Raw genomic sequence first — 24312 nt, forward strand, 5'->3', positions numbered from 1 at the left:
TGGCTACGTGAATATTCCGGGCAAAAGCACAATAATAAGCAGTATAAATGTACGAAGAGCACTGGATTGCGGCGTAGGTCGTTGATTGGAGTTTGGGAAGATTAAATCGTGCAGGTACAAGAATGACATATTAAGACATTTAGACTCAGATCCTTAAAGTCATTAAAGGCCATGAAACACGACTACATCTGTAATGGTTACTATGAAGTACATACAAAAATTGTAAATCGCAAATTAAAACAACAGTTCCGGCAGGCGCAGGCGCAGTCCTGCCTCAAGGTACAGGATGCGCGCGCAGCGTTTTTGGCCACCGCGGAAGTTCCCGAAGGGCTACTGAGAAAGACGCTTCTCGGTCAGGATGGAATTTCCAGCCCCGTAAATCTGAGGGCCAGACCATGACCTGGTCAAACACGATCACCTTCTGTCTAGACTGGCAAAAGTATTGAAGCAGCATTCAAATTCCGCCCCCATTGCGGAACTTTGCCTTTGGAGATGGTGGAGCGTCCCAGACCTTTGTCACACTGCTTGAGTCATCTTTCGAGGCTCAAGGAGAGAGCTTAACGCTATTTCTGAAATTTCTAACAAGACGATGAAATGGACCAGCTCTGTCACCGTTCTTTTTGTCTGTCATCCCTCTTTTGAGACAGTGACAGTTCTGAATCTGAAGATACCTTCTTCAGTCCCTGTGGGACACACCGAGAGATTCCTCTGGGAGCAGACTCCCCAACTTGAAAAGCAGCCTGCAGATGAGCAGGCGAAGCCCCTCAGACGCAGAACAGGAGCCTGATGACCACCTGGCTTGAGGCTTTGCCTATCGGGATGGTGCTGATGGAGAAGAGTGGACAGCACTGGAAGCTGGGATTCCTCCAGACCGGGTGACTAGGGCATTGTCTATAAAGGTACACGCCGTTCACAGGTGAGCCAGGCCATCTCCGAGTTAGGGCAAAGGGAGGGGAACCCCCTTTTTAGAATAGGTAAGGAAGCCATAGCCCAGCTGCAGACCAGCCCCTGGACAGTTTTCTCTTAGACTGCAGGCAAATCTCTCCACCTACAGGGGTAATTAAGACACAATTAATATAACATAGAATTCACCATTTTACAGTGTACAATTCAGTGGGCTTTAGTATATTCATAATGTTGTGTAACCATCACGGATATCTAATTCCAGAGCATTTCCAACCCTGTACCTTTTAGTAGTCAGTTCCTAGTCTCTCTTCTCTCCAACCCTAGGCAACCACTGATCTAGTTTTTGTTTCTATGGATTTGCCGATTCTGGACGTTTTATGTAAATGGAATCATACGATGATAAAAAAAAAAAAGGCAAAACAAAACAAACAGAAAAAAAAGCCCAGTTAAAGAAAGCCTATGGAATAAACTCATAGCTTCTCAAACAGTTGCTGTTGACATTTCAGGCATGCCTATTTAATCACACCGCAGATCATTCTGACCAAAAGACATTACACAGTTTTTGGCACGCCAAACCCTTTCCTATATAATGCTGAAACCATAAATCTGAAAAATAATAGTTTAAATAGTAGTTTTATTTACAGTCACAGCTTTTTGCTAAATGTTGTACAAAAAAGAAAACCCCCAAAAGAAACATAAAAACGAAACAAAAGGCATAAGGAACAAGAAGTTCGCGATTTTACATAAAAGCTTTTGCTGGCTTCTATTATTATTATTATTATTATTACTGCTACTACTACCAGTTGCTCCTTAGCTTTTATTGAGTTCCTGCTAATGGGTTATATATCTATCTTTTGAAAATGTTTTACTCTAGAGAGAACACTAAAATGTAAAGATCTACCTTTTAAACAAACGTTTAAATGTATAATATAGTTGACTATAGGCACAATGTTGTACAGCAGATCTCTAGAACTTTTTTATTTTGCTTGATGAAACTTTATGCCAGTTGATTAGTAACTCCCTATTTCCTCCTCCCTACCATCTTCTGGCAAACACCATTCTGCTCTTTGATTCTATGAATTTGACTCTTTTAGATCCTATGTAAATGGATTCATGTAGTATGTGTCTTTCTGTGGCCTTATTATATTTAGTATAATGTCCTCAAAGTTCATGTTGCTGCATATTGCAGAATTTCCTTTTTTTAAAAGGCTGAATAGTATTCCGTTGTGTGTGTGTGTGTGTGTGTGTGTGTGTGTGTGTGTGTATATATATATATATATATATATATATATATATATATACATACTATAGTTTCTTTGTCCATTCATCTGACATTTAGGTTGTTTCTACATCTTGGCTATTGTAAACAGTGCTGCGATGAACATAAGCGTGCTAATATTTCCTTGAGATCCTGATTTCAATTTTTTTGGATAAATACCCAGAGGTGGGATTACTGCATCATATGGTAGTTCTGTTTTAATTTTTTTGAGGAACTTCTATACTGTTTTCCATAGTGGCTGCACCATTTTTGCATTTCTCCCAGCAGTGTACAAGGATTCCACTTTCTCCACATCCTTGCCAGTACTTGTTATCTTTCATTTTTCTGATAATAGCCATCCTGACAGGTGTGATGTTGTATCTCATTATGGCTTTGATTTGCATTTTCCTGACCATTAGTGACAGTGAGCATTTGTCATATACCTATTGGCTATTTGTAGGCCTTCTTTGAAGAAATAATGATGCAAGCTCTTATCCCATTTTTAAGTTGGGTTATTAGTTCTTTTTTTACTGTTGAGTTGTGAAAATTCCTTATATATTTTTGTTATTAGCCCCTTATCAGCTTGATAGTTTGCACATATTTTCTCTCATCCTATATGTTGTCTGTTTATTCTATTGATTGTTTTCTTTGTTGTGCAAAGGCTTTTTAGTTTGATGTAGTCCCATTTATTTATTTATTTATTTATGCCTGTGCTTTTGGTGTCAAATCATTGCCAAGACCAATGTCATAAAGCTTTTCCTTTATGTTTTGTTCTAGGGTTCTACAGTTTCAGGTCTTACATTTAAGTCTTTATTTTGAGTTGATATTTTGTGTATGGTATAAGATAAGGATCCAGTTTCATTCTTTTGCATGTGGATATCTAGTTTTCCCAACAACACTTGTTGAAAGACTGTTCTTTCCCCTTTATGTATTCTTGGCACTCATGTTGCATATCAGTTGACAATATATGCATAGATTTATTTCTGAATTCTTTTGTCTATTCTATCGGTCTGTATGTCTGTCTTTATGATGATACCATTACTGTACTTTATAATGTATTTTGAAATCAGGAAGTGTGATACCTCCAGCTTTGTTGTTTTTTTCTCAAGATTCATTTGGCTATTTGTGGTCTTGTGTGGTTCCATATGAATTGTAGAATTGTTTTTTCTATTTCCGTAACAACTGACATTGGAAGGGCGTCTGGGTGGCTCAGTCGGTTAAGTGTCCAACTTAGGCTCAGGTCATGATCTCATGGTTTGTGAGTTCGAGCCCTGCAGTGGGCTCTGTGCTGACAGCTCAGAGCCTAGAGCCTGTTTCATATTCTGTCTCTGTCTCCCTGCCTCTCCCCTACTCGCTCTCTGTCTCTCTCTCAAATATAAAAAATAAAACATAAAAAGAAACTGACATTGGGATTTTGATAAGAATTACATAGAATCTGTAGATCGCTTTGAATAGTTTGGACATTTTGACAATATTAGAGTAAGTAAAGTAAGACCATATACTATTCCAAATGCTTTACCTATAGTACTATTTAGAATTTTTTCTAATTCTAATTTTTACTTTTTAAATAAACTGTTTATTGTAGAGTAGTTAAGATTTACATAAAAGTCACAAAGGCAGTACAAAAAGTTCCACTTACCTGACATTTAATTTCCCCTATTATTAACATCTTAACATTAGTATGGTGTATTTGTCACAGTTAATGAATCAATATTGATATGTTATTATTAACAAAAGTCCATACTTTATTTGAATTGCCTTAGTTTTTTTAAAAAAAATTTAAGTTTATTTATTTATTTTTGAGAGAGAGAATAAGTGGGGGAGGGACAGAAAGGGAAGAAGAGAGAATCCCAAGCAGGCTCCACACTGTCAGTGAGCGGCCCAACACAGGGCTTAAACTCACAAACCATGAGATCATGACCTGAGCTGAAGAATCAGATGCTTAACCAACTGAGCCACCCAGGGGCCCCTGAATTTCCTTAGTTTTTATCTAATTTCTTTTTTCTATTCTAGTACCCACCCAGGATACCACAATATGTTTAGTCATCACATTTCCTTAGGCTGCTCTTGGCTCTGACGATTTATGGTAGTGTTCTTAACCATCACAATAATTCCATGTGGTAGGACTGTTATTCATTTATTTTTTTTACAGATAAGAAAGCTGAGGCTAGGGTCATGCGGTAAAGGAAGCCAACTCTGGAAATGTGGGCCAGAGCCCTGACTCTGAACCACTGCACTGCTCTGCACTACTTCTAACATTGGCTACTCAGTACAAGGTAAATAAATGTACAGCTGCACACCTAGATCATGATATAAGGCAGCATGTGATAAGTACTTCGCAACCCCCAAAGGTAAAGGTTATTTCTGGTTTGTAGGAGTTTAGCAGAATTTGAGAAAGATTTTAACAATGAGATGATATTTGAGCTAGGCGCTGAGAATTGGGAGGAATAATTATATAATATTTTATAGTTCTTTTTAAATATGTTAGAATCCCTATTCTAATTTGTTTTTTTAAAAATGTTTATTTATTTATTTATTTTTGAGAGAGAGAGCTTGTGAGCAGGGGAGGGGTAAGAGAGAGAGAGGGACAGGAGACAGAGAATCCCAAGCAGTCTCTGGCTGTCAGTGCAGAGCCTGATGCGAGCTGGAAATCACGAGCCATGAGATCATGACCTGAACCGAAATCAAGAGTCAGATGTTTAACCTACTAAGCCATCCAGGTGCCCCCTAGTTCATTTTTGCAGCGTCTCCAGGGATAGATGAATGGATTTCTCCTGGAGCGAATGGCTTGAAGATGAGAAGTTTTAGGTCATGGTTTGATAAACTTTCAATATCTAAACAAAGTCATGTTATAGAATTTCACCTCTAAAAGGATAAAATTTAAAAAAATATGTTTTTTAACCTATGAATACTTAGTCTTAGAATTAGTTTGATCACATTCCCAAAATCCCAACCAATTGAAGATGAAGATGAGGTCAATTTTGTTTGATTAATGCATTGTTGATTCTTTTACACCATTCTGGCACTAGAAAGTATTGAATAAATATTTGTTGAATGAGTGAATGAACCTGATTCAATTCAGAGATGTTGGAAGATTTCTTGGTAATAACAGTTGGCGGGTGGAGGCTACTCACAGTTTCCCTTCTCAGATGAAAACACTGTTAGAGAATCCCAGCATCTTTTATGACTTGTACATATTCAGATTCTGTGGAGTCTCTAAAAAGGAGTAACAGAGAAGTTCTAAAGAGTCTTTACCCTTTTGCTCTTCCCACAGCTTTCCCAACTAGAAGCCTAACTCTCTGAATTTGTAAAAATTCATTCCCAGGATGTTCTAACAATATGTTCTATTAATACCTTTTCTAAAAGGTAAGAGGTAGGTCTTAGAATATAAAGGTTATTTATTTGAAATGAACTCTACTGAGCAATTATTTTTAAATGATAACTAGTAGCCTTACTTTGTATAAATTAACTGTGTTCATATGGGGTGGTAACAAGTGATTCATGATTGGTTTTATAAAGTACACTTTTAAAGAAAGTGCATTCTGGTTCAGAGGAGAATGTGATAGGAATGTCATATACTTGATCTTTAGAGGTTTTGGGAAAATAAACAAAATTTCCAAATTTGGAAATGGTAATTTGATCAATGACAGGTAGGATTGAAAATATGCCCTATGGAATTATGACCCCTCCCCTCTGCCATCCCTTCCCCAACTAAAGGGATATGTTTAAAAAAGAACAATTAGCCAACTGAAAGTAGTCTTGGCTGATTAAATCTAATGGGGCACGAACCTGGAAAACTGCCCTCTAGTGGAGTTTATTGAAATTTAGGCCTAGAGGGTTCTAATAGAGATTTGTCTTACAGTCAAGGGTTCGATAAAATTCCGTATCTTTTCTCAGATTTCTCTAAAGCAGTGATGGAAATGGCAGAAAGAATAGGGGTGCCTAGGTGGCTCACTTTGTTGAGTGTCCAACTTCAGCTCAGATCATGACCTAGAGCTGTGAGTTTGAACTGTGAGATCAAGCGCCCATCAGGCTTGTAGCTGTCAGTGCAGAGCCTGCTTCAGATCATCTGTCCCCCTCTCTACTCTGCCCCTCCTCTGCTCTCTCTCTGTCTCAAAAATAAATAAACTTAAAGAAAAAGTAGAAAGAGTAAAGGTCAAATGTGACCCATAGAATATGCATTTAACATTTTATTATTCTTTCTTTTTGGTTATCAGCTCATGTTGGTTAAGACCTATGTTATACAAGTGGTTATAAATGTGTAAAAAAGATGTTATAACTCAAAATAAAATTAATAAAATAGAAAAAGGTGTAGATAATTAATCTTATGAAGAATAGAGGTATGGTCATTTACTATGTGGTGACTGGTTTTGATGTTTGATTTTGTCTGTAGTTGTCTAGACTACTTTGGACAGAATCTCAGGGTGGGGAGATGAATAAACCATAGTGATTCTTTTACCCAGTGAAGTTCTAGAATCTCTGAAATGATACAATGAGAGCCCTCTGAGAACAAAACCCTTTAGAATACAGGATAGGCACCTGAGGAGGACAAAAGAATATTCCGTGATGAAGGAGAGCAGAGATTGGGTAAATGGGGGCTATCAAGCTGAACTTCAGGCTTTTCATGATTCTCCCCAAGGTCAGTCCCTAGAAGAGTTAGTGTTATTATGGTTAATGACTCTATGACTAGTTTCCCTCATCAAGAAAATGAGAGACATGAAAACCTTTTGGAAATGGCAGTACTAGCCCATTAGAATGCATTGAAAAACAAAGAATTCTCAGGGATAAACTCTCTTAACTGAGCCCCTAGGGGTTTCATTTGTGCTCGCTCTAGTGACATGTGGTGTAGATCCAGATATGTCCTGTGCCTTGTGATTGCAGTCTTTCTTTTGAAAACAGTTGCTGACAATCTGTCACTCCTTTGTTAGGGCTCAGTCCGTTTGAAAATGCTGGGTATCAGCTGCTGTTGCTGTAGGTCCATTTCTGTTTTCCAGCAGGTGGGTGTGTCTGTTTCTTTCCTTTCATCTCCATCCAGGCTTTCTTCTTTCAGACACTTTCCGGTTTGTCAAGCCAAGTATGCCTGTCATGTTGGAACCCAGCCCTGGGACACTCACCAACTTCTCTTTGTGTTAGTATCTCTCTTGACTATGTTTCCACTCTTCCTTATCTTCCTAAAGCCTACCAGTCCATTCATGTGGTCACCTCCATGTCCTATTCTCCTTAATGTGGGTGCTCAAAAACTGCCAGTTACCCTTGTAACCTCACCTCCTCTGTGTTTTCACTTCATTTAGACTTGCCTTGTGCTTTTCCACTGGGTCACTTTGGCCATTCCCTTTCTTTTCTTCTTCCTATTGTTTTCTGCATCAAGTCATACCAAGCCCTTCAACAGCTTCTCTGAACCGAAACTTTAGAGTTCAGTAGAAGACAGTAGGTTTCAGGCAGGCTGGGATTGGAATCTTACTTATTAGTAGCCCTGAAAATACTCATTCTGTCATAGAGTTGTAAAAAAATGGATTAGATAATATGGAAATATGCCAAGCACAACCCCCATAACCATAGATGTTCAACACAGAGTAGCTATTATTATTCATATTATTTTTGCATGAAAATGTTCCATGATACTATAGCCCACAATGCTTTTCTGCCTTTGTATTTGTGTGGATTGGATTTAGGGTTCCAAGAGAGGTGGGAGATTAAGATACAGTCCTTACTCATGTGACCCTAGAATAAGGGGACCATGAGCAAGAAGAGGAGCTGTGATCTATAAATATGCTATCCACTGCCTACTCAGGAGGGGGTTTCTCTCAGGATCAGGCCCCTAGTGATCTTTACCTGAGTGTTGAAGTGGTTCCCTCTTTGAGCCCAAACCATCCCCAGAGACATTTTCTTGCTGGAAGGCACATGGTTCCTTCAGTTCCACTTTGTTGGTTTAAAGCTTTGAAGTCTCAATTGGACCAGCTCAGAATGTCCTACCTGGTGGGACCATGGAGCCTCTACCATATTATGGGTTTTTGCTATGTCTTGGACCTGATGCCAACATAATTCTCCAGCTTTCTGATATGCTATTCCATTGCTGCTAATTTCTGCTGTTCTGCACAAGAATTCTCTAGATTGAGGAGTCTGTTGATAATTATGCTCCTGGTTTGTTAATTTCTTTTTTTTTCTTTTTCTTTTTTTTTTTTTTTTTTAACATTTATTTATTTTTGAGACAGAGAGCATGAACAGGGGAGGGTCAGAGAAAGAGGGAGACACAGAATCTGAAACAGGCCTCAGGCTCTGAGCTGTCAGCACAGGCCGATGCGGGGCTCGAACCCACGAACCATGAGATCATGACCTGAGCCGAAGTCGGACGCTTAACCGACTGAGCCACCCAGGCGCCCCTGTTAATTTCTGAGATCCCCCAGGAATGAACTTCTGGTATAGTCTACTCTTCCCTTTTCAACTTCCAAACTATAACATGAGCATAAATACTTACACCTAGGAATCTCTGATTGGTGTCACCCTACAAGCCACAGCCTCTCACAGATGTTCTAATCCAGGGGTTCTCAAAGTGTTACCATACAGGGGAGCTTTTTCCATGAAATTCTTCTATATCCTACCTTTCACACTCTCTCTGTTAAAGGTTACTATTGGGAACCCCAATAGACTTTAAGAATGTTGAGAAGGAACACAGATTGATTAGAACTCTTTGATAGAGTGAGAAAAAAGTTTCTTAGTTTTCCAGTTTTGTTGAGATATAATTGACATATAATGTTGTATAAACTTAAGGTGTACAAAATGATGATTTGATACTTGTAAATATTATGAAATGATTGTTAGAGTAAGGTTAGTTAACACCTGCATCACCTCACATAAATACCTTTGTGTGTGTGTATGTTGTGAGAACATTTAAAATTTAGTCTCTTAGCAACTTTTAGATATATAATACAGTATTATTATTATAGTTAGATATTAACTGTAGTCACCATGCTGTACATTAGATCCACAGAACTTATTAATCTTATACCTGGAAGTTTTTACCCTTTGATGAACATCTCCCTATCTCCCCAACTCCCATCTCCTGATAACCACCATTCTACTCTCTGTTTCTATGACTTTGGCTTTTTAAATATTTCACATATAAGTGATATATGCCATTTGACATTCTCTGTCTGACTTATTTCACTTAGCATAATGCCCTCAAGTTTTATCCATGTTGTTAGAAATGGCAAAATATCCTTTTTTTCTCCTCATGGCTCAATAATATTCTATTGTATGTATATATTCCACATTTTCTATATCCATTCATCTGTAGATAGACACTTAAACTGTTTCTATGTCTTGATTTGTTCTAAATAATGCTGCAGTGAACATGAGAGTGCAGATACCTATTCAAGATCCTGATTTCTTTTTCTTTGGTTATGTACTCAGAGGTGTTATTACTGGATCATATGGTCATTCTATTTTCAATTTTTTGAGGAACCTTCATACTGTTTTTCATAGTGGCTGCACCAATTTACATTCCCACAAACAGTGCACAAAATCCCTTTGTCTTCACATCTCTTCGGTATTGTTATCTATCGTTTTAGTAATAGCCATTCTAACCGTTGTGAAGTGATATATCCTTATGGTTTTGATTTGCATTTCTCTTGTGATTAATGGTGTTGAGCATCTTTTCATGTATTTTTTGGCCATTTGTATGTTTTCATTGGAAAAATGTCTATTCAGATCCTCTGCTCATTTTTTAATTGGACTGTTTGTTTTTTTGCTGTTGAGTTGTATGAGTTCCTTATGTATTTTGGATATTAACTCCTTGTTAGATAGATGGTTTACAACTATTTTCTCTCATTTCATAGATTACCTTTTCATTTTGTTGATTGTTTCTTTTCCTATTCAGAAGCTTTTTAGTTTGATGTAGTCCCATTTGTTGAAGTAAATCCATGCATACCCTGGGCATATTGCAGGTTTGGTTACAGACTATCCCAATAAAGTGAATATTGCAGTAAAGTGAGTCAAATGAATTTTTTTGGTTTCTCAGTGCCTATAAAAGTTATGTTTACACTATACTATAGTCTATTAAATGTGATAGCATTATGTTTAAAGAATGTATACATCTTAGTTAAAAATACTTTATTGCTAAAGAATGCTAACCATCATCTGAGCCTTCAGGGAGTCTTAATCTTTTTGTTGGTAGAGGGTGTTGTCTCAGTGTGGATGGCTGCTAACTGATCAGGGTGCTGGCTGCTGAAGGTTGGGGGTGGCCATGGCAATGGCTTAAAATAAGACAACAATGGAGTTTAACTCATTGATTGACTCTTCCTTTCATGAATGATTTCTTTGTAGCATGTGATGCTGTTTGATAGCATTTCACTCATAGAACTTCTTTCAAAATTGGAGTCAGTCCTCTCGAACTCTGCCATTGATTTATCAACTAAGTTTATGTTCTAAATCCTTTGTTGTCATTTCAACAATCTTTATAGCATCTTCCAGGAGTAGATTCCATCTCAAGAAACTACTTTCTTTGCTCATCCATGAGAAGCAATTCCTCATCTCTAAAAGTTTTATTATGAGATGGCAGTCACATCCTCAGGCTCCATTTCTAATTCTAATTCTCTTGCTATTTCCACCACACCTGCACTTACTTTCTTCTCTGAAGTCTTGAATTTCTCAAAATCATCCATGAGGGTTGGGATCAACTTCTTTTAAACTCCTGTTATTTTGATCTCTTTCTATGAATCACGACTGTTCTTAGTGGCATCTAGAATAGTGGTCAATCCTTTCTAGAAGGTTTTCACTTTACTCTGCCCAGATTCATTAGAGGAATCACTATCTATGGCAACTTTAGCCTTACAAAGCATATTTATTTTTTTAATTTTTTAAATGTTTATTTATTTTTAATGTTTATTTTTGAGAGAGAGAGAGAGAGAGAGAGAGAGAGAGAGAGAGAACAAGTTGGGGAGGGGCAGAGAGAGAGGGAGACACAGAATCCGAAGCAGGCTCCAGGCTCTGAGCCATCAGCACAGAGCGTGATGTGGGGCTCGAACCCACAAACCCTGAGATCATGACCTGAGCTGAAGTCAGTCGCTCAACCGACTGAGCCACCCAGGCACCCCTCTTTTTTTTCATTTATTTTATTTATTTATTTATTTATTTATTTATTTATTTGAGAGAGAGAGAGAGAGAGAGGGAGAGAGAGAGAACAAGCAGGGGAGGGGCAGAGACAGAGGGAGTCACAGAATCCGAAGCAACCTCCAGGTTCTGAACTGTCAGCACAGAGACCACTGTGGGGCTTGAACTCTTGAACCATGAGATCATGACCTGAGTTGGAGTCGGACACTTAACCAACTGAGCCACCCAGGCACCCCCAAAGTGTATTTCTTAACTAAGAAGACTTGAGAGACAAAATTACTCCTTCATCCATGGGCTGTAAAATGGATGTTGTGTTAGCAGGTATGAAAGCAACATTAATCTTACTGTACATCTCCATCAGAGCTCTTGGATGACTAGGTGCATTGTCAGTGAATAGTAATATTTTGAAAGGAATCATTTTATTTGAGCAGTAAGTCTCAACAGGGGACTTAAAACATTCAGTAAACTTTGCTGTAAACAGATGTGCTGTCATCCAGGCTTTGTTGTTCTGTTTATAGAGCACAGGCAGTAAATTTACCATAATTCTTAAGGGCTCTAGGAGTTTTGGAACGGTAAACGAACACTGGCTTCAATGTAAACGCACCAGTTGCATTAGCCCCTAACAAGAAAGTCAGCCTGTCATTTGAAGCTGTGAAGCCAGGCATTGATTTCTCCCCTCTCATTAGATGAGTCCTAGATGGCATCTTCTTCCATTAAAGTCTGTTTTGTCTGTGTTGGAAATCTGTTGTTCATTGTATTCACCTTCATTAATGATCTTAGCTAGATTCTCTGGATAACTTGCTACAGCTCATACATCAGCACTTGCTGCTTTACCTTGCACTTCTATGTGATGGAAGGTGGCTTTTCCCTTTAACCCTGATGAAACAACCTCTGCTAGCTTCAGACTTTTCTTCTGCAGGTTTTTCCCTCTGTCAACCTTCATAGAATTGAAGAGAGTTAGGGCTTTATTCTGTATTAGGCTTTGGTTTAAGGAAATGTGTGGCTGGTTTGATCTTCTATCCAGACCGCTAAACTTTCTCCATATCAGCAATAAGGCTGTTTTACTTTCTTATTTGTGTGTTCACTGGAGTAGCACTTTTATCTTTTATTACTATTTTAAAAGTTTATTTATTCATTTTGAGAGAGAGAATGTGTGAGCAGGGGAGGGGCACAGAGAAGGGAGAGAAAGAATTCCCTGCAGGCTCTGTGCTGTCAGTGCCTGGAGCCTGATGTGGGGTTCCATCTCATGAACCGACCTGTGAGATCATGACCTGAGCCAAGATCAAGAGTCAGATGCTTAGCTGATTGAGCCACCCAGGGGCCCCACGGAGTAGCACTTTTAATTCTGTTTAAGAACTTTTACTTTGCAGATCAACTGTTATAAGAGCCTATGTTTTGGCCTATATGAGCTTTCAACATGCTTTCTTCACTAAGCTTAATCATTTCTAGCTTTTGATTTAAACTAAGAGCCACCTAGGTGGTTCAGTTGGTTGAACATCCAAATCTTGATTTTGGCTCAGGTCATGATCTCACAGTTCGTGGGCTCGAGCCTTGTGTTGGGCTCTGCGCTGACAGCGTAGAGCCTGCTTGGGAATCTGTCTCCTCCTCTCTCAGCCCCTTCCCCTGTCTTTCTCTCTCTCTCAAAAAAAAAAAAAAAAAAAAAAAAAAAAGAAAAGAAAAGAAAAAGTAAGAGGCATGTGGCATGTGGCATGTGACTGTTTTACTTGAACATGTAGAGGCCATTGTAGGGTTATTAACTGACCTAATTTCAATATTGTTATGTCTTAGGAAATAGGAGTGCCTGAAGAGAGAGAGAGAGAGAGAGAGAGAGAGAGAGAGAGAGAGAGGAATGGGGAGCAGCTGGTTGGTGGCGCAATCAGAACACACACGTTTACTGATTAAGTCTGCTGTCTTTTCTGGGCGTGGTTTGTGGCATCCCAAATAATTACAATATTTACATCAAAGCTCACTGCAAGAATCACCAAAACATGACATGGAGACAAGAAATGAGAAAATGCTGTTGGAAAAATGGTGCCAATAGACTTGCTTGACACAGAGTTGCCATAGACCTTCAATTTGTAAAAAAAACACAGTATCTGTGAAGTGCAGTAAAGTGGAACACAATAAAATGAGGCGCCTGTGCAGTTGACCAATATATGACTAGGGAGCCAGGAATACTCAGGGGGTAGGGATAGTTTCTTCAATAAATGGTGTTGGGAAAACTAGATAATTACATGCAGAAGAATGATATTGGATTCCTATCTTCTACCACTCACAAAAATTAACTTGAAATGGATTAAAGACTTAAAGCATAAGATCTGAAACCATAAAAGTCCTAAAAAAATAGGGGGAAAAGCTCCTTGACATTGGTCTTGGCAATGATAATTTGGATGTGACACCAAAAGCACAGGCAAAAAGAGCAAAAATAAGAAAAATATTTCTTTTTTTAATGTTTATTTCTTTTGAGAGAGACAGTGAGTGAGCAGGAGAGGTGCAGAGAGAGGGGGAGAGAGAGAATTCTAAGCAGGCTCTACACTGTCAGTGCAGAGCCCAATGTGGGGCTTGAACCCATGAACTGTGAGATCATGACCTGAACTGAAATCAAGAGAAGGATGCTCAAACGACTGAGCCACCCAGGTGCCCTGAGAAAAAAAATTTCTTAAACACTAAGTTATCTGTCAGAGTAGACAATATAGGCCTTTTCTTTCTGCTTCTTACTCCTCTCCCAACATTACAGTTATATAGATAAAATATATCTGGAAAACAATCAACCAACCAACTAACCAAAAAAAACAAAACAAAACAAAAAAAAACCTCTCCCCCAAATCTCTGAATCTTTCCAAAAGCCAGTTTTTCCCCCACCCCTTTCCTGTCCTGCCAGATTCTGTTCACCAATTTTGGACTATGTTTACCTTCAACTTCCTTTTTATGTCACCTTTCCCATCACTGACAGCTCTGTCCCTGTTTCTGGCCACTTCCCAAACTTCAATCTCCTCAGGATCCTCAAGCAGTTATTGTTTGTGCTTCATTTGATGCTGCTGCTTAGTAGATGTGTGTGTGTGTGTGTGTGTGTGTGTGTGTGTGTGTGTTTAATTAGTAAGACTGTTTGCTTCTTGACGGTACTATAGGTTATGCCCTCTAGAGAAGCTAGAATAATGACTTCCAAAAAGCATCTGCTCAATAAAAACATATTCTCTGGTTATTGATTTTTGCCTTAGTTATGCTTCACAATTTTCCTGCTTCCCAGTCCTGCTTCTGGCCAATGTGGGATTATGTATGGCACCTGGAGACAAAGATGGCTTGGAGAACTAAAACCTAGAGATAATCCTATAAGCTCATTTAGAACAAAGGTTTAATTATCCCCCTATCAACTGAGCCTTTTATGTGAGCTGAGTTGCAATAAGCAACAAATTGGTGAGTTTCATTTGCTCTGCTTACTTTGGCTACTGTGAATAGCGTAAGGAACACAAGTCAGAGTGAAGGAGAAGCAAAGAACCTGCACAGGACAGGTAGCTTTTGTTTAGCCATGTTGGCCAAAGAGCAACACATGTGAGGTGTATCATTGAATATGTATTTGACCTTTCTGTGTGGGGAAACAAGCATCGAGCAATTTGTTTCATGATAGGCTAGAACTAGCCTGGGAACGTTACTTTCTTTCTTTCTTCTTCTTCTTTTAAATGTTTATTACTTGAGAGAGAGAGAGAGAGAGAGAGAGAGAGAGAGAGAGAGAGAGAACGTAGGGGAGGGGCAGAGAGAAAGGGAGACAGAGGAGTTGAAGCAGGCTCCGCAGTGACAGCAGTGAGCCTGATGTGGGGCTTCAACTCAGGAACCATGAGATCATGACCTGAGCCGAAGTCAGATGCTTAACCAACCAACCGAGCCACCCAGGTGCCCTGGGGAAATGTTACTTTCTAACACCTAATTTTCCTCGTGTATAATCCAAAGGCTAAGTGGTGCTATCCCTGGCAATGGAGATGGCCAAGTGCCAGTGTGGGGAATAGAAATAAGAAAGAGTGTGACTGTTTACTGCTGCCAAATGGGTGTGCTCTTTCTTCTTTCTCCTGTGTCCTTACTACTTTCTAACCCCTGATGGTCAATAGCCAGAGGAAGCTGGTGACCAGTGGTAAAACCTGTTGGCATGCTGAATGGGTATCAGCTCTACTAGGAACTTCTTCAATACATCTACCTCTTTTCATCTCTACCACTACCTCCTTAGCAGTGGATTTATATTCAAAATATTTAATAGGTGGCACAAGGCACTGACCTATCAGAATGGAAGCTGGTTTTAAACAATCAAAATAGTTATACTGTCAGTTCTTTAATTTGGAATCTAAGGTCCAATTTCCTCTGGCCTGGACCCTGTAAGGGCCTGCTAACACTGCAGTGCACCCTAACTCATTGCACAATAACCAGAGTAGTCTTTTCAAGTGCAAATCTTATCTGGTCATCTCTCTTCTCTCACTTCCTAAAACTCTTCCCTGGCCCTCCATAGCTCTTAGGATAAAGATAACCTCCTTAATATGGTCTTTAAAGCCTCACATGATTTGTCACCTGTCTGCCTGTAATATAATTGATAGCTTATTTTCCACACAAAAGTGTAAACTCTATGAGAGTAGGGACCATATTTGCTTTTTCCTCACAAGTGTTGCCCCAGCTACTACATAGTACAGTACCTTGCACAAAGCAGGAGCTCATTAAATATTCCTTGAATGAATGAATAAATCATGAAACAATCCAACTTTTCCAACATGTATCTTCATATCTAGTCCAGGATTTTTTGTACGTATGTGTGAATGTGTGTGTGTGAATGTGTGTGTGTGTGTGTGTGTGTGTGTGTGGTGTGTGTGTATGTGTGTGTGTGTGTGTGTGTGTGTTTAAATGTCTATTTATTTTTGAGGGGGGGGGGAGAGTGCAAGGGGGGAGGGAGACAGGATTCAAAGCAGGCTTTGTGGCTCAACCTCACAAACGGGAAATCATGACCTGAACTGAGTCAGATGCTTAACTCACAGAGCCACCCAGGTGCCCCTGAATATGTTTTTAATAAATAGTATTATAGAGGATTCTTGTTCATATTTCTTATATTGTTGAACTGCAATAGTATTTTCCTAGTGATGGATGTTGGACATGTGAGAGCTATTCTAGTCTGCCCTCTTCTGCCACACCCCCAACTAAATAGTCCTGTGGCACTATAGTTCTATTTCCCAAAGATTCTCCCAATATTCCCCTTCTCTCCAGCCCTTCGCTATTCTCTGGTCCAGGTCTCATCATTTCTTATGGTTACTTTCAACCTGATCTCCCTACTTTCTTTCTTATTCCCCTTTAGTGACTAGATGTCTAAAATCCAAATCTAGTCATGAATTCTTTTGCCTTAAAATTCTTCAAGGTACCCTACAGAGGATCAAGTTATAGCACAACATATAAAACCCTTTGTAATTTGGGACTTCTCTATGCTTTGAGATATTGTTCATTTAATAAATAGTTTTTGAACACCTACTATATGACAGGATCTTTTGGAAACATAGTGAATGAGGTTGTACTTTCTTTGCCCTTATTGATAATACTCTCAACTGGCAGGTTCACCCTTTGAAACAATCATATATAGCTAATATTTGTAGTTTCTCAATTTGTGGTTTCTGCTACATCCTCATATTTCTTTTTTTTATATCATTTATTGTCAAATTGGTTTCCATACAACACCCAGTACTCATCCCAACAGGTGCCTTCCTCAATGCCCATCGCCCACTTTCCCCTCTCCCCCACCCCCCATCAACCCTCAGTTTGTTCTCAGTGTTTAAGAGTCTCTTATGGTTTGCCTCCTTCCCCCTCTGTAACTCCCCCCCCCCACTTCCTCTCTCCCCTGATCTTCTGTTAAGTTTCTCAGGATCCACATAAGAGTGAAAACATATGGCATCTGTCTTTCTCTGCCTGACTTATTTCACTTAGCATAATACTCACTAGTTCCATCCATGTTGCTACAAATGGCCAGATTTCATTCTTTCTCACTGCCAAGTGGTATTCCATTGTATATATAAACCACATCTTCTTTATCCATTTGTCAGTTGATGGACAGTTAGGCTCTTTCCATAATTTGGCTATTGTTGAAAGTGCTGCTATAAACATTGGGGTACAAGTGCCCCTATGCATCAGTACTCCTGTATCCCTTGGGTAAATTCCTAGCAGTGCTATTGCTGGGTCATAGGGTAGGTCTATTTTTAATTTTTTGAGGAACCTCCACACTGTTTTCCAGAGCGGCTGCACCAGTTTGCATTCTCACCAACAGTGCAAGAGGGTTCCTGTTTCTCCACATCCTCGCCAGCATCTATAGTCTCCTGATTTGTTCATTTTAGCCACTCTAACCGGGATGAGGTGGTATCTCAGTGTGGTTTGGATTTGTATTTCCCTGATGAGGAGTGACATTGAGCAAATTTTCATGTGCCTTTTGGCCATCTGGAACATCCTCATATTTCTTTATCATGGCTTGGGTGCCCCTTCTGTTTCTCACCTTTACTCACATCTACCTGAAAAATTCTTATTTATTTTTCAGGGCTTAATTTAAGAACCATTTTTCTTGTGACACTTTGTCTAATTTCTTTTTGTCCCCCAGGTTTTACTGTTCTTTCCATACTCTATCAAAGTATTGGTTACATTGTATTTCTTTAGCTTTCTCCACACTAGTCTATAAATGCCACATCACATGATATTTTGTTTTAGTCATCATCATCTCTCCAGAGAATAGAAGGGTACCTGTTAAGTGGAAGTTAATAGTTTGTTGACTGAGAAAATGTTTCCTTGGAATGTGGGACCCAAGAAGATATGGTATATATTATGGGTCCTTCTGTGCCAAACAGATTCAAGTTACTAAGAAATCATAATTTATTGGTATATTTTAAAACTTAGTATATTTTAAAATATAAGGCTCCATTTTATTCAGTATTCTTTGTTTAAATGGAATCCAGTTGTAAACTGACCTCTTATAAAGCTTATTATAAACTATGATAATTAACTTGCATAACTTGAATGATACACACAAAACTCTGACAAATCTCATTAGTAAAAATTTTTGTTTGACCCTTTCCTACTTTGGTTTATGATTGATTTACTGGTAAATGTTGATATTACCCCTTATTCAATTTGTCAGATTTTATGGGGGATTTTATCCTACTTATGGGGATAGAAATTTTAGTAGGTCATTTTTAAGCTAGGTCTGTCAGTCATCTCTTTTTCCCTGGACACATATTTTTATATCCGTCGCTTGGTTATCCTTCAGCATAAAGCCAACGTTAAGTACTTTCTGTGACAACAGACCCTGGTTAGAGCTCTCTGGGGTCCAGGGATTCTAGTGGAAGGTTTTCTGAGATGGGACTACTAGGGATTAATCTTGTCAATGAACAATTATTTATTAAGCACGTGCTCTGTGCCCATCTCTCTAGTAAGGTACAATTATTTCTGTTCTATTCTCCACCGTATTTCCAATATCTAGTAAATGCTTGATGAATATTTTTTTAATGAATAACATTTGGAAAATATGGATTCTGTTTATGGAGGGGTTGGGAAGAAGAGAGGGAGAGGATTATCCATTATGCTCCTGTGAGATGCCAGACCCTGTGTTCACACTTGCCACACATTATGAGTTTTACAAGAACTCTTCGACATGGATGTGCTTATTTTATTTTTCATTTATCCCTTGTTTTCCCAGTTACAGAGCTAAGGGGTAAAATATGAATCATATAAACAGTATCATTGTATTCTTAGTTCTGTACTTAAACTGCCTCTCTTGACAGACTTTAGTTCTTCCAACCCCCCCCACCCCAGTTTTATGGAAAATGGGGGTATCCCCTAGTACTCATGAAAATCATCTTGCATTTGCCACTGCCCTTCCATTTGCCACATTGTGTCTACCATTTTCTCCTCCCTCCCCGCAACCAGTCTACTGCTGTGGATGTTTACACCTCCCCATGTCTCTAGGGGTTGGGCTTGCAATACTGTATGGCACTGAGGCTATTCCATTGTCACATCATGACCTGGTTTGTCCACAGATGCAACAGTGCCATTGATCTTTGAGAAAAACAACTGGGTGTCTAGATTATCTCTCTCCAGCAGAGGATAAAGCATCTGGAGGGAAGGGCTGATTTAGAGCACGGCACTCATCTGATGTGCTCTTACATGTGGTTTGGAAATCAGAGGCATGGAAATTACTGCTGTGCTGCTAGTAGAGGGAGTGTAGCTGGAGCTTCGGGAGAGAGTTCACTGTCTGGCTCAGTGTTTTCTGTTAAGATAAGTCTTCCAACTCTTCAGGAGTAGGAGAGAGGTAAGAGAGATTTGGGATCTGATGGAAAATGCCCCTGGGGGAACATGCAGTATGTTCTTATTTGTAAATAACCACCAAGGTAGAAAGTATGGAAGGAACAAAAAAATTTACCTGCTAGATACTGTTAGCCTTTTCCTCTTTCTCTGCCTTTGAAGGGAAAAGAGTTTTTTGTTTGTTTCTTTGTTTTTGCTTCAGTTGTCCCAGGAACTGGGGTTTTGTTCTGATTAATGTCTGGGGTATACTATTTGAAGGAGCCCCAAAGTCTAAATTGATATCCAAGACACAGGGCAGAGAGCTATTCAGGAAGAAGAAGGGACCCTGAGAGAAATAAAGCAGGAGTACAGGCTAGAGTTGTAAGGGTAGAGAAGATAAGTGAGAGGAAGAGAGAAGAGTGATTACTGAGCAGCTGTGATGAAGACAAGAGACAATGATGTGAAAAAAGGATCTTAAGGATATTTGCTGTCTCTTTGAAAAATCTCAGTAAAAATTTAAGATATTTTAAAGTATATCTTTGAGTTTTGGACTTCTGTTTCTGTTGGATACAGTACTAAGACTGGTCATGAGAATGGTTCAGCTTTCTTTCACCATCTTACTGGGGAGCCACAATGAAGCCATTAAACCACTGGCAAACAGAACGATGGACTGTGAGGTGCAGACAATATGTATTTCCAGAGACCAGACAAAGCAGGAATTAGTATGGACTGTGGTTGTTGGTGAAGGTTTCAAAGAGTTTAATGGAACATAGCTGGGAGTCAGATCTCAAGAAATGGACAGGATTTGCACAGATAGAGAGAAGGAAGGCCATTTTTAGCTAGTGGCAGTACACCTAAGTAAAGGCAGAAAGTATGAATGAGCATTGTATCTAAGAGGGGCTGGTCAAAAGTTCAGCCTAAGAGGAAGAGAAACGAGCAATGAGTAGTAATTGGGAATTTGAATGTATCAGTAAAGTGGGGTCAGGTTATGGAGGGTTTTAGAGATTATACCAAGGAGGCTGTATGAAATTTATAAAGGATAACATGTATTCTGTAGAGTGATGAAAACAAGTTTTAAAAAGACTCATCTGGAGAAAGTGATTGAAATGGAGGGAGCCTAGAGACTTTTTGTTTTAAATCTATGTGTGTGTTAGGCACTTAGGGTTTAGATTTAGTGGATCGGAAATGTAAAAAGGACAAATCATAGGACTTGCAACTAATTAGATGTTCAGGACAGATGAGAGATCAGATTCAAATATAATTCTAATTTTTTTGGTCTAGAGGTTTTGAATAATTATGGCTTCATTCTTTCATTTATCCACTTATTTTTTTCACTTATTGAACAAATATTTATTGAGTACCTACCACGTTTTTCATACTGGGATACAGTGAACAAAAACATTGAAAACATTTTGACTTTATGGAGCTTACATTCAAGAGAGGGAGACACATAATAAAAATGTAAAAAGTAAAACATATTGCATATGAGCTGGTGGTAAGTTCTTTAAAGAAAAATGAAGCAGAGAAGGAGAATGGGTTGCAATTAGGTAAAGAGGTTACAATAATAAGTAATTGAAGTGGGGGGTGTTGGAAAAAGAACTAGTTGTCAGGGAAATATGGGATTTGGACACTACAGTGGCATTATTTTCTGAGAAATGTAGGCAAATAATTCTTATGAGAAATTAGGATTGGGAATGTATATTGGGGAGTCACCAGCATAACTCTAGTAATTGAAGCTTTTATTTAACCCTTAAAGACGTAGGAATTGATGAAAGCCTGAGGTCTTAACCTTGGGAGCTGGGTTAAGGAGGAGTTGTCAACACAGAGCATGATGTGGGGCTCAAACTCACGGATTGCGAGATCATGACCTGAGCCAAAGTTGGAAGCTTAACTGACTGAGCCACCCAGGCACCCCTTCTCTGGCAATATCTTAAGATAGTTTCTACAAGTATCTGGAAGCTTGCTGATTGAAAGAGCAAAGAACCAACTTTGTTGCCCAGAAATGAATAACCAAAGTAAAATTTATTTTTCTCACCACACCAAATGAGCCATTAAAATTACAGTGCCCCCAAATAATGAGTACCTTATGAGTACCAAAGACTTTGTAGAAGTGTTTATTTCACAACGAATGCATCTACTCACCCTGTGTAAAGCTGTTGTGTGCCTGTATTGCCACAGCCCCTGATCTTGAGGTTTTATACTCTAGCACAAACAAGACCAGTGTGGCAGGGCATGAAGGCCCTTTAGACAGGGAAAAACCAGTAAGCAAATATAATACATGAAACGAAAAGTAAACAAATAGATGACTAATACTGTGATCTGGAGGGAATGGCTTATTAATTAGGCAATGGCTCCTCATCATTTTACAAGGCAAAGTTACTAATCCCTTCTCATAAAGTCAGGGTTGCTGATGTACCTGATATTTGTTTTTTCCACATTAGAATCCTTTTCTTCTTCATTTAAAAGGGTTCCTAAGCTAGACAAATGAAGCAAAGAATGCTCTGAGACTCTGTGGGATTGAACCATGAGTCTTGGTCTATGAATTGTAGAGGCATCCTCTGCTGACACTCTTGTGTGAACTTGCAGGCTGGTATGATAAACAATGGTGAAGCAACAAGAACATAACTCAGGAGACTTGAAGTGATTATGACCCACATCTCACATTACAGAAACTTAAATATCAACTATCTCTTGTAACTCAGTATGTATTCGTCTGCAATGGAAATTTAATAAGAAAGACATGAATACCATTCAATATTGGCCAAAAGCCCCTAAGACACTAGCTTAAAAAGTTAATTTCTTACCTCTTTGTTCTATTTATTAACCTGTAGGGAAATGATGGCAATGACTGCAACAAAAATGTCTCCTCTTATAATAATGCCCCGTGAAATCCTTAGAGGCTAAACATATTTGTTTCTATTCTTAAGTTACACAGACCATCTTTCAGTAATGGAAAGAAATAAACGATCATCTTTAGTTTTGATGTTCGTGAATTATGAGTCATCCCCATTTTGGGAACCTATACTTGTTAAATAGTGTTATCCTTGACTTACAAGCTCAGGTTTTGCTATTGGAAGCAAGTGCTTCCATTCCCACATTCCTCTCTGCTCTTTTCTTTATACAGTTCAGGACTAAAAGGAGTAAACATTTTAAACTTGAACATTTTTAATTTTTGCTTTTCTGTGGATAGTAAGCATAATATTACCATTCTTGATGTAATAATGACAGATGTTTGAAGACAATGTGACCTCGTTGATTTTAGTTGCCTGGTTTTTTTTTTTTTTGGTCAGACTAGATATTTCTGTTTAACTAAAGTTAATTTGCTTTTGTATTTTTTTGTTGTTTCCTTGGTTGTGAAAAAGGAATACTTACTTTTATAAAGCATTTAAAAATATTAAAAAATTAACATATTTCAACTCAATACCAGTCTTAGTATAAAATTTAAAATAGCTTAAATACTGTTTTAGATACAGAGTTCTGTAAAGTCAAGGAAACAGTAGTTAAATTGATTTTCATAATCTTTCTTCCATCAGATCATCTGGAATATATTAAACACATCTTCCCTTTACCTTACCGTAAAATCTAAGGGGAAATAAATATTTTTACAGAAGCGAATCATTCATATTTGAAGTTAGTGAAATTGAGGGCACATTCAGATTTCTTTCTTTGTTAAAGTAACTCCAAAGATACTTTAAAGCATGGTTTAGTCTGGCCAAATAAAAAGAGAAATTGGGACCAAGATTCAAGAAAAGTATGTGTAGTGTACAATATCTGTGTTGGGATATGCTTTGAAAGACTGAAAAAACTTTACATACATTTTAACATATCACATATCTTTACATATTATTAACATCTTAAAAAGCTGGACATAAAATGAAATGTGTAAAAGCCAACATTATGTCATGAAGAGCAGAAAAGAGAAGAAGCAGACATTACAAACTTTCTTGTATGCTTTATACCAAAATTCTTAAAAAAAAAAAAAAACTAGATGTGGCTTGCAGCCATAGGTGTAAAATAGATTATAAATTAATTTGGAAGCAGGTGTTTCCATGGTTGTGGGAAAAACAATGCCAACTGAACATTTCCATAGCATTAAAAGAGCAGACTGTGGCTATGCTTACAACAGGCAAGAAAGAGAAATAAGATCATAATGCTGGAACATATTCCTCACTTTCTGAAACAAAACCTGGAGCCATAAATGCTGCAGCTGGAAGAGTTTTGTAGGAGTTTTGATCTTGGTGGGCGAATTCGGCATTAACATCTTTAACTCAGATGCATAGCTTGCAGTAAAATCCATATCCATAAGGTATTTTCTATTCCCAACTGTGAAGTTTCTGTTCTTTCTTTTTCTTTTAAAAGGAAATAAACAAAGACCAAAAATTATTGTATTTGTTAAACTTCAACTTATTTCTTGGAGCAAGTAAAGTTGCAAAACAAATTCTCAAGCTAGCCATATACATAGTTATGGTATTATTATACTTTATACTCACTGGCACAGAATCCTCTTCCATTAGTGGGCTGTGTTGAAGAATAGCGATGTCTGTGCTTCCATGGGCAATATTTTCCTCTGATAAGAGTTGTGTTTCTATTTGGATATAGACTCAATATACTAGTTTTCCTACACCCAATTCTAGCAATTCCCCTCCCCCAATTCTAGCAATTCCCCTTCCCATCTTATTTTCATTTTAGAGCAAGGAAAAAATCCAACATAGGACTCATCTGTCATTTTATTCCCTGGCCTTTGCTGAATGACAACTGTG

General features: G+C 38.4%; 1 long non-coding RNA gene across 1 annotated transcript in view; it reads left to right on the top strand.

Moving 5' to 3' along the window:
• The first annotated feature begins 316 nt into the window (after positions 1 to 316).
• The window catches only part of LOC123380025, a 111380-nt gene continuing 87384 nt past the window's right edge, over positions 317 to 24312 (top strand). The window contains exons 1-2 of the long non-coding RNA XR_006585249.1: positions 317 to 916; positions 4317 to 4440. This is a non-coding gene — a long non-coding RNA (uncharacterized LOC123380025). The remainder of the gene's footprint in view (positions 917 to 4316; positions 4441 to 24312) is intronic.

Source organism: Felis catus, chromosome A1, assembly GCF_018350175.1.
Source record: "Felis catus isolate Fca126 chromosome A1, F.catus_Fca126_mat1.0, whole genome shotgun sequence".
NCBI lineage: Eukaryota > Metazoa > Chordata > Mammalia > Carnivora > Felidae > Felis > Felis catus.